Source organism: Schistocerca serialis, chromosome 1, assembly GCF_023864345.2.
Source record: "Schistocerca serialis cubense isolate TAMUIC-IGC-003099 chromosome 1, iqSchSeri2.2, whole genome shotgun sequence".
NCBI classification, from domain to species: Eukaryota; Metazoa; Arthropoda; class Insecta; order Orthoptera; family Acrididae; genus Schistocerca; species Schistocerca serialis.
Window position 1 is genome coordinate 509,884,345 of NC_064638.1, and position 13,899 is coordinate 509,898,243.

Consider the following 13,899-nt stretch of genomic DNA (forward strand, 5'->3'; position numbering starts at 1 on the left):
GTAGAATGTTGCGAACGATGTCTAAGGACATACACATTTAATAGAAAAGGATGCGAATTCAATGAAACTTGGGATCGAAGCACATTCTCTAAAGGAGGGGGAAGGAAAAGAGAAGGCAGGAAAGTGCTAGGGAGGATAAAAGTAGAGTCGCAAGACTGAATACTTTCAGGAATATGCACGTGACGATCAAGGTAGATTTGTCGATACCTGCAATGTTATAGGTAATGAGGGTAAGAAAAAAGTCATATAGTTGTTCTTAAATGCATAGTCGAACTCGGAAGACACTGCTTCAGCCGAAGGAAACAGTTGCAAGTGTCACAACGTCGCAGCGATCTATTGTTACGCAAACAGAACCAGCTAAACTGTGTACGGCGTCACTAAGATTTAATGCACATGTTAAAATGCCGAAGAGCAAAAAGAAATTGGTTGTAAAGGTGAAAGATATAAGCAAGCATGCAACTGCGAAGTGCAGTCCGTTTGTAATTAACCGTAGAACTGGAGAGGTAGCTAGAGTTACCGACCAGTATATTGTAAGTGGTAGCGGCGTGAGTACCAGTTGTGTAAGCATTGTTTTAGGGGTATGTGTTTTGAGAAAACGTAAGAGAAACTTCTGTTTTGGAGGCAAAGTTCCGGATATTATACCAACAGGTTAAAAACCCACTCGACATGATAAAAAAAATGAAAATTGGTGATAGCTTAGAGGGACAGACATGGAGATAGCATAGCCGTGAATGTTTACGGCAACTCTGACTACAATTGATGCCTGTCTTTGCACCAGAACCCTGTGGAATGGTTTGACGCCATAACTAACTGTATCAATATCTGTAGTCGTATAATAGCAAGCAGTAGGAGTTAAATCTCGAGCGTATTAGTAAAATATATACGTGTTGTTGTTGATGTAGTCTTTAGTCCAGAGAAAGGTTTGATGCAGCTCTCCATGCTACTGTATCCTGTGCAAGCTTCTTCATCTCGAACTAACTACTGCAACCTACATCCTTCTGAATCTGTTTAGTGTACTGATCTCTTGCTCTTCCTCTGCGATTTTTACACTCCATGCTTCCCTCTAATACCAAATTGGCGATCCCTTCACGCCTCAGAACGCGTCCTACCAACCGATCCCTTCTTCCAGTCAAGTTGTGCCATAAATTCCTCTTTACCCCAATTCTGTTCAGTACCTCCTCATTAGTTACGTGATCTTCTCATCTCATCTTCAGCATTCTTCTGTAGCACCACACTTCGAATGCTTCAATTCTCTTCTTATCCAAACTATTAATCGTCCATCTTTCACTTCCACACACGACTTCATTCCATACAAATACTTTCAGAAAAGACTTTCTGACACTTAAATCTATACTCAATTTGAACAACTTCCTCTACTAGCGGTAGCCAGTCTACATTTTATATCGTCTCTACTTCGACCACCACCAGTTACTTTGCTCCCCAAATAGCAAAACTCATCTACTACTTTAAGTGTCTCATTTCCTAATCTAATTCCCTCAGAATCACCTGATTTAATTTGACTACAGTCCATTGTCCTCTTGCTTTTGTTGATGTTCATCTTAAACCCTGCTTCCAAGACACTTTTCATTCCGTTCAACTGGTCCTCCAGGTCCTTTGTTGTCTCTAACAGAATTACAATGTTGTTGGAAAACCTCAATACATTTATATATTCTCCATGGATTTTAATTCCTACTCCAAATTTTTCTTTCGGTTCCTTTACTGCTTGCTCAGTATTCAGACTGAATAACATCGGAGACGCCAATCTCAAACACTGCTTCCCTTTTGTGCCCTTCGACTCTTGTATATGCAGTCTGGTTTCTGTAAAAATTGTAAATAGCCTTTCGTTCCCTTAATTTTATCCATGCTACCTTCATAATTTGAAAGAAAGTATTCCAGACAACATTGTCAAAAGCTTTGTCTAAGTCTACAATGCTACAAACGTAGTTTTGCATTTCCTTAACCTGGCTTCTAAGAGAAGTCATAGGGTCAGTATTGCCTCGCGTGTTCAAACATTTCTACGGAATCCAAACTGATCTTCCCTCAAGGTCGGCTTCTACCACTTTTTCCATTCGTGTTCGTATTTTGCAGCAGTGACTTATTAAACTGATAGCTCGGCAATTTTCACACCTGTCAACAGATGCTTTCTTTGGGATTGCAATTATTATATTGTTCTCGAAGTCTGAGGGTATTTCACGTGTCTCATACATCTTGCTCACCAGATGGTAGAGTTTTGTGAGGGGTAGCTCTCCCAAGGCCATCAGTAGTTCTAACGGATTTTTGTCTACTTCCGGTGCCTTGTTTCGACTTAGGTATTTTAGTGCCTTGACAAATTCTTCACTCAGCATCACATCTCTCATTTCATCTTCATCTACGTCCTCTTCCTTTTCCTCAATATTGCCCTCAAGGATTTCGCTCTTGTTTAGATCCTCTATATACTGCTTCCACCTTTCTCATTTCCCTTCTTTGCTTAGAACTGGTTTCCCATCTGAGCTCTTGATGTTCATGCAAGTGGTTCTCTTTTCGCCAAAGGTCTCTTTAATTTTCCTGTAGCATTATCTATCTTACCCCCGATAGTGATATATGCCTCTACATCCTTACATTTGTCCTCTAGCAAACCCTGCTTAGCGATTTAGCACTTCCTGTCGAACACATATTTTAGACGTTTGTATTCATTTTCGCCTGCTTCATTTATTTTATTTTTACGTTTTCTTATTTCATCCATTAAATTCATTGTTACCCAAGGATTTCTACTAGCCCTCGTCTTTTTACTTATTTATTCCTCTGCTGCCTTCACTGTTACATCTCCCAAAGCTACCCTTTCTCCATCTAATGTATTTCTTTCCTCTGTTCTTGTCAATCGTTCGCTAATGCAGCCTCTGAAATTCTCTAAAACCTCTGGTTCTTTCAGTTTATCCATGTCCCATCTCCTTAAATCCCAACCTTTTGCAGTTTCTCCAGTTTTAGTCTACAGTTCATAACAAATAAATTGTGGTCAGAGTCCACATCTGCCCCTGGAAATGTCCTACAATTTAAATCCTGGGTCCTAAATCTCTCTATTACCATTATACAGTCTATCTGAAATCTTCCGGGGTCTCCAGGTCTCTCTCACGTATACAACCTTCTTTCATGATTCTTAAACGAAGTGTTAGCTAGGATTAAGTTGTGCTCTGTGCAAAATTCTACCAGGTGGCTTGCTCTTTCATTCCTTACCCCCCAGTCCATATTCACCTGCAACGTTCCCTTCTGGTTCCTCTTCCTACTATTGAATTCCAGTGTCCCGCAACTGTTACATTTTCGTCTCCCTTATCTATCTGAATGATTTTTTTATCACATCGTACATTTCCTCAATCTCTGCGTATCTAGTTGGCATATAAACTTGTACTACTGTGGTAGGCGTGGGCTTCGTGTCTCTCTTGTCTACAATAATGCGTTCACTGTGCTGTTCGTAGTACCTTATCCGTGCTCCTATTTTTTATTCATTACTAAACCTGCTCCTGCATTACCGCTATTTGATTTTGTATTTATAAACCTGTATTCACCTGACCAGAAGTCTTGTTTCTCCTGCCACCGAACTTCACTAATTCCCACTATATCTAATTTTAATCTACCCATTCCCCTTTTTAATTTTTCTAACCCACCTGCCCGATTAATGGAACTGACGTTCCACACTGCGATTCGCAGAACGCCAGATTTACTCTTTTTTTCTGATAACGACGTCCTCCTGAGCAGTCCCCGCCCGATCAGGATGGGGGACTATTTTACCTCCGGACGCCATTATCATTTAACCATACAGTAAAAGCTGCATGCTCTCGGAAAAAATTACGGCTATAATTTCACCTTGCTTTCAGCCGTTCGCAGTACCAGCATCTGCGTGGAGCGGTCGCATAGGTCGAGGCGCTATGTCATACATTGCGCTGCTCCTCCCGCCGGAGGTTCGAGTCCTCCCTCGGGCATGGGTGTGTATGTTGCACTTAGCGTAAGTCAGAGAAGGTAGTGTGTAAGCCTAGTGACCATGACCTCAGCAGTTTGGTCTCCTAGGAAAAAAAAGTATCAGAACAGCAAGGCCGTTTTGGTTAGTGTTACTAGGCCAGATCAGTCAATCATCCAAAACTTTTGCACCTGCAACTACTAGAAAGGCTGCTGCCCCTCTTCGAAAACCACACGTTTGTCTGACCTCTCAACAGGGAACCTTCCTTTGTGGTTGCATCTACGGTACTGCTATTTATATCGCTGAGGCACGAAAGCCTACCTGCCAGCGGCAAGGTCCATGGTTCATGGGGAGTTGGGGGGGGAGAGACCTATACTTAAAGGGAAACAATTAATGTAACTCACTCTCATGAGATATTAACAATGATTTCATGGTACCACCTGGTTTCAGTGTAATTTGTACAGATTGTAGATGTTCCGGGTACACCAAAGTAAAAGTTGAGACGAATTTCTTGAAAAAGGGAGGATTGTTGCACAGCAAATTCAATTCCCGAGTGCGCACATAAATGTTTAAAGTTATTGCTTGGCGCTGACGGCAAGGAACCAGGTCCAGCACAAACCATCTCTCATAAATGGTACCAGTGGCACAAAAGGAGTGCTGTGTTGCAGAAGGCAGAGCCCGACTCATAACACACTACCACATCGATCAGAGTCATAACCGAGAAGCCCAAGTGGCGCAATATGACAGTACCTAGTACGTCGTTTTGCGAGCTTTCACTATGGAGCCGTAACGTGTATTCTCTTTGCACAGCCGCTGCAAAGAGTCCAACTACGGGTGGAAGGTGCAAAGGCACGGGGAACGGCAATAACTGAGCCGCCGCGGTTGGGAAGAGTCCACTGACACCTTCGTATAATGAGGGCAAATGACTGCGTTGTCGGCCGCAGTGACGTTATGTTCAACTTTGAATACGACTGTTTCTGCAGCTGCCGTACCCGCCAGGGTAGCTGAGAGCGCTAACACTGGTCTCGGGTAGGCGCGCCGGCCGTGCATCGAATCCGCCTGGCGGATTAACGACGAGGGTCGGTGTACCAGCCAGCCTGGATGTAGTTTTTTGGCGGTTTTCCACATCCCACTAGGTTAATACCGGGCTGGTCCCCACGTTCCGCCTCAGTTACACGACTCGTAGACATTTGAAAACGTTCGCTCTATTCCACGGCTCACACTAGATGCGGACAGCTGGGGAACACTAATTCTGACTGGGGGGGGGGGGGGGGGTTCGTGGTGGTGTTGGAAGGGCATCTGGCCACCCTCTGTAACTGCCACTGCCAAATCAATAGCAACACGACCGACCCCGCGTGACGCGGGACAAAGGTCCCAAGAAAGAAAAATTTTTGCAGCTGCACTCTCAATGTGTGGTCATCCACTACACAATTCTGATTCTAACGGTATGACCCGCTTGTCAGTTACAGAATAACCTAATCGATCAGCATGATGTGTTGCCAGCTGCTGAAAGAAGACTTCACCTCCGAGACCATAGCTAATTAAATGGAGTGGGTGTTATCCGCTGCTGCCTGGCCGCCGCCATTATTGGAGAATGTGTGGGCAAGCCTGGCTCTTCCCGTGGTGAAACGGAATACTGAGTGACTGCAAACTTTCGCCTACAACCTGTTGGGCATGGTACCAGAGCACCGTCTCCTTGGCTATACGTAGTACTACCTTCCTCACTGTACACTGTGTGATCAAAAGTGTCCGAACACCCCCCAAAAAATACATTTTTCATATTAGGCGCATTGTGCTGCCACCTACTGCCTGGTACTCCATATCAGCGACCTCAGTAGTCATTAGACATCGTGAGAGAGCAGAATGGGGCGCTCCGCGGAACTCACGGACTTCGAAAGTGGTCAGGTGATTGGGTGTCACTTGCGTCATACGTCTGAACGCGAGATTTCCACACTGCTAAACATCCATAGGTTTCCGATGTGATAATAAAGTGGAAACGTGGACAGTGCAGCACAAAAGCGTACAGGCCGACCTCGTTTGTTGTCTGAGAGAGAGCGCCGACATTTAAGGAGGGTCGTAATGTGTAATAGACAGACATGTATCCCGAGCATCAAACAGGAATTCCAAACTGCATCAGAATCCACTGCAAGTACTATGAAAGTTAGGCGGGAGGTGAGAAAACTTGGATTTCATGGTCGAGCGGGTGCTCATAAGCCACACATCACGCTGGTAAATGCCAAACGACACTTCGCTTGGTGTAAGCAGTCTAAACATTGGACGATGGAATAGTGGAAAAACGTTGTACCCAGTCAAGAATCACGGTACACAATGTGGCGATCCGATTGCAAGGTGTGCGTATGGCGAATGCCAAGTAAACGTCATCTGCCAGCGTTTGTAGTGCCAACAGTGAAATTCGGAGGCGGTGGTGTTATGGTGCAGCCGTGTTTTTCATGGATGGGGCTTGCACCCATTGTTGTTTTGCGTGGCACTATCGCAGCAAAGGCATTATTGATGTTTTAAGTAGCTTATTCCTTCCTAATGTTGAAGAGAAATTCGGGGTGTCGATTGCATCTTTCAACATGATCGAGCACCTGTTCATAATTAACGGCCTATGGCGGAGTGGGTACACGACGATAACATTCCTGTAATGGACTGTCTTGCACAGAGTCCTGACCTGAATCCTATAGATAACCTTTGGGATGTTTTGGAACGCCGACTTCGTGCCAAGCCTCACCGACCGACATCGATACCTCTCCTCAGTGCAGCACTCCGTGAAGAATGGGCTGCCATTCCCCAAGAAATCTTCCAGCACCTGTTTGAACGTATGCCTGAGAGTGTGGAAGCTGTCATCAATGCTAAGGGTGGACACACATCACATTGAATTCCAGCATTACCGATGGAGGGCTCCACGAACTTCTAAGTCATTTTCTGCCAGGTGTCCCGATACTTTGGATCAGATAGTGTAAATTGTGTAGCCGTACTGGGTCGTTTCTGACTTCACGACACCCAGTGTCTGCGGTACGGTGCCGGCACCCGCGTATTGAGACGTCCCTCTTCGAGAGCACTGAGGTTTAAACTGCCCTAGGTCATCGCAGAACGTGTGTGTTCGGTTAGTACCTGCCCTGCTTCTACTGGCACAGCACGTGTCCATGGCGCTAACCTACAGCAGCGACCTCACTACTTGCTGACAAGGTATCAGCACTTATTCGCAGAGTGTGCTCTGCTGCGCCCAGCTGCTGACCGCAGTTCTGAAGACACTTATAGCTCTGAACAGTTTACGCAGTAAACATACGTTATTCCAGACACTGCTGTTTCACTGACTGCGTAGGCCCTAGACGTTCATTCACACCAGCTTCTGAGCTCAGCCTCCTAGACCAGTAGCGTCACCAACACACCTGCGCAACTTTAAAGCCCACTAAAATTTTTGACCAATGGGGTGACCACTAGAAGACGATAATCGATGAGAATGAACCCAAGTCGTCGGACTATTACAGATATCGCAGCACTCGTGAGTGGTCTGGCAATTTCATGCTGAAACAGAGGGTGCTCCACGTGTGAGCGGACTCTTCGAAATCGAAACTGTGGTACAGCATGCTGTTTCTCAAACTCTGACAAAGTTACCTTACACACGGCCATATTACGCGCTACAACTCGTAGTCCTCTATTTCAAGAGGGTTTCAAAAATCAAAATATGAATGAGTAAATTTCCTTTACTTTATTCTATGGTCACATATTTTTTGTCATCAGACTACAGGTTTCGGTCTATAATGACCATCTTCATATCTGTCTCATAAAAACACGTCCTAATGTACTGCAGCCATAGTGGAATCTTCAAATGTTAAACGCAAAATCAGCAACAGTATCGTCATATATATATATATATATATATATATATATATATATATATATATACTCCTGGAAATGGAAAAAAGAACACATTGACACCGGTGTGTCAGACCCACCATACTTGCTCCGGACACTGCGAGAGGGCTGTACAAGCAATGATCACACGCACGGCACAGCGGACACACCAGGAACCGCGGTGTTGGCCGTCGAATGGCGCTAGCTGCGCAGCATTTGTGCACCGCCGCCGTCAGTGTCAGCCAGTTTGCCGTGGCATACGGAGCTCCATCGCAGTCTTTAACACTGGTAGCATGCCGCGACAGCGTGGACGTGAACCGTATGTGCAGTTGACGGACTTTGAGCGAGGGCGTATAGTGGGCATGCGGGAGGCCGGGAGGCCGGGTGGACGTACCGCCGAATTGCTCAACACGTGGGGCGTGAGGTCTCCACAGTACATCGATGTTGTCGCCAGTGGTCGGCGGAAGGTGCACGTGCCCGTCGACCTGGGACCGGACCGCAGCGACGCACGGATGCACGCCAAGACCGTAGGATTCTACGCAATGCCGTAGGGGACCGCACCGCCACTTCCCAGCAAATTAGGGACACTGTTGCTGCTGGGGTATCGGCGAGGACCATTCGCAACCGTCTCCATGAAGCTGGGCTACGGTCCCGCACACCGTTAGGCCGTCTTCCGCTCACGCCCCAACATCGTGCAGCCCGCCTCCAGTGGTGCCGCGACAGGCGTGAATGGAGGGACGAATGGAGACGTGTCGTCTTCAGCGATGAGAGTCGCTTCTGCCTTGGTGCCAATGATGGTCGTATGCGTGTTTGGCGTCGTGCAGGTGAGCGCCACAATCAGGACTGCATACGACCGAGGCACACAGGGCCAACACCCGGCATCATGGTGTGGGGAGCGATCTCCTACACTGGCCGGCCACCACTGGTGATCGTCGAGGGGACACTGAATAGTGCACGGTACACCCAAACCGTCATCGAACCCATCGTTCTACCATTCCTAGACCGGCAAGGGAACTTGCTGTTCCAACAGGACAATGCACGTCCGCATGTATCCCGTGCCACCCAACGTGCTCTAGAAGGTGTAAGTCAACTACCCTGGCCAGCAAGATCTCCGGATCTGTCCCCCATTGAGCATGTTTGGGACTGGATGAAGCGCCGTCTCACGCGGTCTGCACGTCCAGCACGAACGCTGGTCCAACAGAGGCGACAGGTGGAAATGGCATGGCAAGCCGTTCCACAGGACTACATCCAGCATCTCTACGATCGTCTCCATGGGAGAATAGCAGCCTGCATTGCTGCGAAAGGTGGATATACACTGTACTAGTGCCGACATTGTGCATGCTCTGTTGCCTGTGTCTATGTGCCTGTGGTTCTGTCAGTGTGATCATGTGATGTATCTGACCCCAGGAATGTGTCAATAAAGTTTCCCCTTCCTGGGACAATGAATTCACGGTGTTCTTATTTCAATTTCCAGGAGTATATATATATATATATATATATATATATATATATATATATATATATATATATATAACAGCATATACAAGAGTCATCTTGTCAGCAGCACTACTGTTCATAACAAACTGTCATACGGTAGCCACAAGATGTTCGTGTTGCAAGTTCACCAGATGTTGCTACTGCAGGCATACACATATTCTTCAATGATTAATTGAACAACGTAAACTAAAGGGGGAATACAATCGGTAAAGTCTGTAATGGGCTTACAAGGTATAAGAGGCATTGCAGTAATAAAAAGCGATGAAATAAAACATGACAAAAGTTAGATTGTTAAAAATAGCAAGAGTTAAGAGACAGTAATTGATATTTGCTCAAGTCCAATGTTATAGATAATGATATTAAGCAGTTTTCATATTGCACAGAATAATATAGAACTATAAAACAAATAGCTAAAGAAGCCAAAGAAAACAGACTGCCACACATAATCAGCGACCTCTGTTGGCGCTAACGCCAGAATTATGCATAGGCGAGAAGTGGTTAGAGGAACGTGACCGCCAGAGGGCCCCTCATACCAGGAGGCACGCCGTTGCAAGAAAAGAATGATAAAACTCCGTACCAGTGCATGAACAAGATTATCTGGTTAATGCAGCACATGATATAAAGAGGGGACAAGAAAATATTAGAGTTATGAGCACAACATACGAAAACGAAGTAAATATGTAAGGCACTCTATACTAGGCAAAACTATCAACAAACTATATGTAACAGAGGCGTTCAGTGATTAAAGTAACCCCGCCCCTTTTCTCTCCTGTTGTCCCAGCCTACACTCTCTTTGACTCTATTCTCCCCCAAGCCCTTTTGTTTTCCCCTCCTCTGCTTTCCCCAATCCATCTCGCGTCCGCTCTGCCCCCTTTTTTATGTGTCCACTCACTCCATTGGTCCCCCCCCCCGCCCTGTTTCCTTTTCCCCTTATCTGTCAGGGTTCGCCCTCCCCACCCTCAAACCCCCAATCTGCCTTAGGCTGTGGTGTGTTATCTTCGTGTCTAGTCTATAGTGTAGTGTTAAAGTGAATATTCAGTGTTGTGCGTCCCCTTTTTTAAATGTTGCGAACAGAAACAATACTGTCGCTAGGTGTGTTTTTTATCTCTTGAAAACAGTAACCAGACTGTCGCCGCGTTTTTTTTAAATTGTGCCTGTCTACCTACTGTGTGTATTTATTAGCATCGTCAACCGCGTGTTCCTTTTCTACTTTAACTTCCACAACTTTCCGCCGTTGTACAGTTTTTAAAAAAGTCACCGTTTTATCGCCTGTTTTTTTATTGTTTGCTATCTTCTTACTGTGTTTTTTAACTCTTCTGTAGGCCGTAGAGCCGCATATTAAACAAACTACGCACTGGGCACATAATCGCTCAGCCAGTTAAGCAGTTTTGTCGGTTCTTTCTTTTTTGCTTTATAAATTTCAAGCTCCTTTAGCAAATTAAGAGCACGGCCTTTTTCCGCCCTTTGGAGCATACGCATATGATTCTCAACGCTCTTTATAGAGTGACCAGTTTCAAATAAATGCTGTCTGAAAGCAGATTTGTTCCGCGGCTGAGAATGTTCTTAAAACCTTAAGTTAAAAGAGCGGCCCGTTTGAGCGATATAATATTTATTTACTGCAATCAATCCTGTATACTTCAGAGCCATCAAATTTGTCATACGTCCTTTTCAGTTTATGTTTTATTCGCAGTTTTAGGGTTTTGTTAACCTGAAAGCCACATCTAATATCAGATTTCCTAAAACATTTTTCTATTTCAGGGACATTTTGCCATTAAACTTCATAGGAATGGTTTTCGTTCTTTCTTTACTGGTTCTATTTTGTGTGTGTGTGTGTGTGTGTGTGTGTGTGTGTGTGTGTGTGTGTGTGCCTGCTGTTTGTTATACGTTTCTTTAGCCTACTGTAGGGGCACGTGACGTCGTTTACAGAAAATCCGTTAGCTACCACAATCTGCTTTAAAATGCTGAGTTCCTTACGTATTTCGCTTTCGTCCAAAGGTAGACGAAGGAGTCGGTAAACCACGGAGATGAAGAAGGTCATTTTGTATCTCCGAGGATGGCATGAACTGGCATTGATGATAGTGTCTGTACAAGTAGGTTTTCTAAAAATCTAGAACTTACGTTTGTTGTTAATTTTCCTAATACACACATCAAAAAAAGTTATGCACCACCCCAGTTCCCAGAAATCCTGAAGGTAGACGTTCGCTGTAGATATTGCATCACAGACAGTCACTTCGACTGTTCAGAGATGTCGTTAAACCCGCCCAAAGATGTGAACAACCATGTACGAGCAACGCCTATTAGACGGAGGGGGTCCGAAAGCCGCTCAGTTCCAGTCATTCCACCAGGAAAGAGGTACACAGCCCGTGTTGTCTGTAGTTCAACCATGCCTAGACGGTCAATACCGCGGCTCGATCACGTCCGCACTGTTACTTTGTGCCAGGAAGGGCTCTCAACAAGGGAAGTGTCCAGGCGTCTCGGAGTGAACCAAAGCGATGTTATTCGGACATGGAGGAGATACAGAGTGACAGGAACTGTCGCTGGCATGCCTCGCTCAGGCCGCCCAAGGGCTACTCAAAAAATCTAATCTGTGTGAAATCTTATGGGACTTAACTGCTAAGGTCATCATCAGTCCCTAAGCTTACACACTACTTAGCCTAAATTATCCTAAGGACAAACACACGCACCCATGCCCGAGGGAGGACTCGAACCTCCGCCGGGACCAGCTGCACAGTCCATGACTACAGCGCCCTAGACCGCTCGGCAAATCCCGCACGGCCCCAAGAGCTACTACTGCAGTGGATGACCACTACGTACGGATTATGGCTCGAAGGAGCCCTGACAGCAACGCCACCATGTTTAATAATGCTTTTCGGGCAGCTACAGGATGTAGTGTTATGACTCAAACTGTGACCAATAGTCCACAGCTCGTGGTCGTGCGGTAGAGTTCTCGCTTCCCACGCCCGGGTTCCCGGGTTCGATTCCCGGCGGGGTCAGGGGTTTTCTCTGCCTCGTGATGACTGGGTGTTGTGTGATGTCCTTAGGTTAGTTAGGTTTAAGTAGTTCTAAGTTCTAGGGGACTGATGACCATGGATGTTAAGTCCCATAGTGCTCAGTGCCATTGAACCATTTTTTGTGACTAATAGGCTGCATGATGAGCAACTTCACTCCCGACGTCCATGACGAGGCTCACCTTTGCAACCACGGCACCATGCAGCGCCGTACAGATGGGCCCAACAACATGCCGATGAGTGTCGCATATGCCTTCGACCAGACAATCGTCGGAGACGTGTTTGGAAACAACCTGGTCAGGCTGAACGCCTTAGACGCACTGTCCAGAGAGTGCAGCAAGGTGGAGGTTCCCTGCTGTTTTAGAGTGGCAATGTGTGGGACCGACATACGCCGCTGGTGGTCATGGAAGGCGCCGTAATGGCTGTACAATACGTGAAAGCCATCCTCCGACCGATCGTGCAACCATATCGGCAGTATATTGGCGTGGCATTCGTCTTCATGGACGACAATTCGCGCCCCCATCGTGCACATCTTGTGAATAACTTCCTTCAGAATAACGACATCGTTCGACTAGAGCGGCCAGCATGTTCTCCAGACATGAACCCTAACGACAATGCCTGCGATAGATACAAAAGAGCTGTTTTTGGACGACGTGACCCACCAACCACTCTACGGGATCTACAACGAATGGCCGTCGAGGAGTGGGACAATCTGGACCAACAGTGCCTTGATGACCTTTTGGATAGTATGCCACGACGAATACAGACATGCATCAATGCAAGAGGACATACTACTGGGTATTGGGGGTACAGGTGTGTACAGCAATCTGGACCGCCACCTCTGAAGGTCTCGCCGTATGGTGATACATCATGCAATGTGTGGTTTTCATGAGCAATAAAAAAGGCGGAAATGATGTTTATGTTGGTCTCTATTCCAATTTTCTCTACAGGTCCCGGAACTAGCGAACCCGAGGTGATGCAACCTTTTTTTATGTGTATAGTAATGTCAAGGTAGATAATGGAGCCCTCTTCTTCAACTTCAGTAGTGAAAGTTATTTTGGGTGCATGCTAACTATTGCTTTGGCAAATGCTTTGATCTCACTGGTGTTCCCCTCAATCAGCAATAAAATGTCAACATACCGTTCATAATAAACCGTTTTATCTTTTAGCTGTGGTAACTTGGCAAGAAATTTACATTCTAAATAGTTCATAAAAATATTTGCTGAATTATCAGCTAGACTATTTCCCATTCAAAGCCAATCTTTTTGATAATATATTTTGTCACTAAAGGTAAAAAGAACTGCAAGCTACGATAACACATACATCTTTTGGCTACTGTACGACAGTTTGTTTTGAACAGTAGTGCTGCTGACAGGATGACTCTTGCATATGCTGTTATTTATATACATCTGTCGATGCTGATTTTGCGTTTAACATTTCAAGATACCACCATGGCTGCAGTTCATTAGGACTAATTTTTATAGACAGAAACCGGCAGTCTGATGACAAAATATTTGTGACCATAGACGTAAAGGAAAGGAAATTTATTCGATATTCGGGCCACTATTTTATTCGTGAGCATGTCGGAGCTTGGGAAAAAATGTA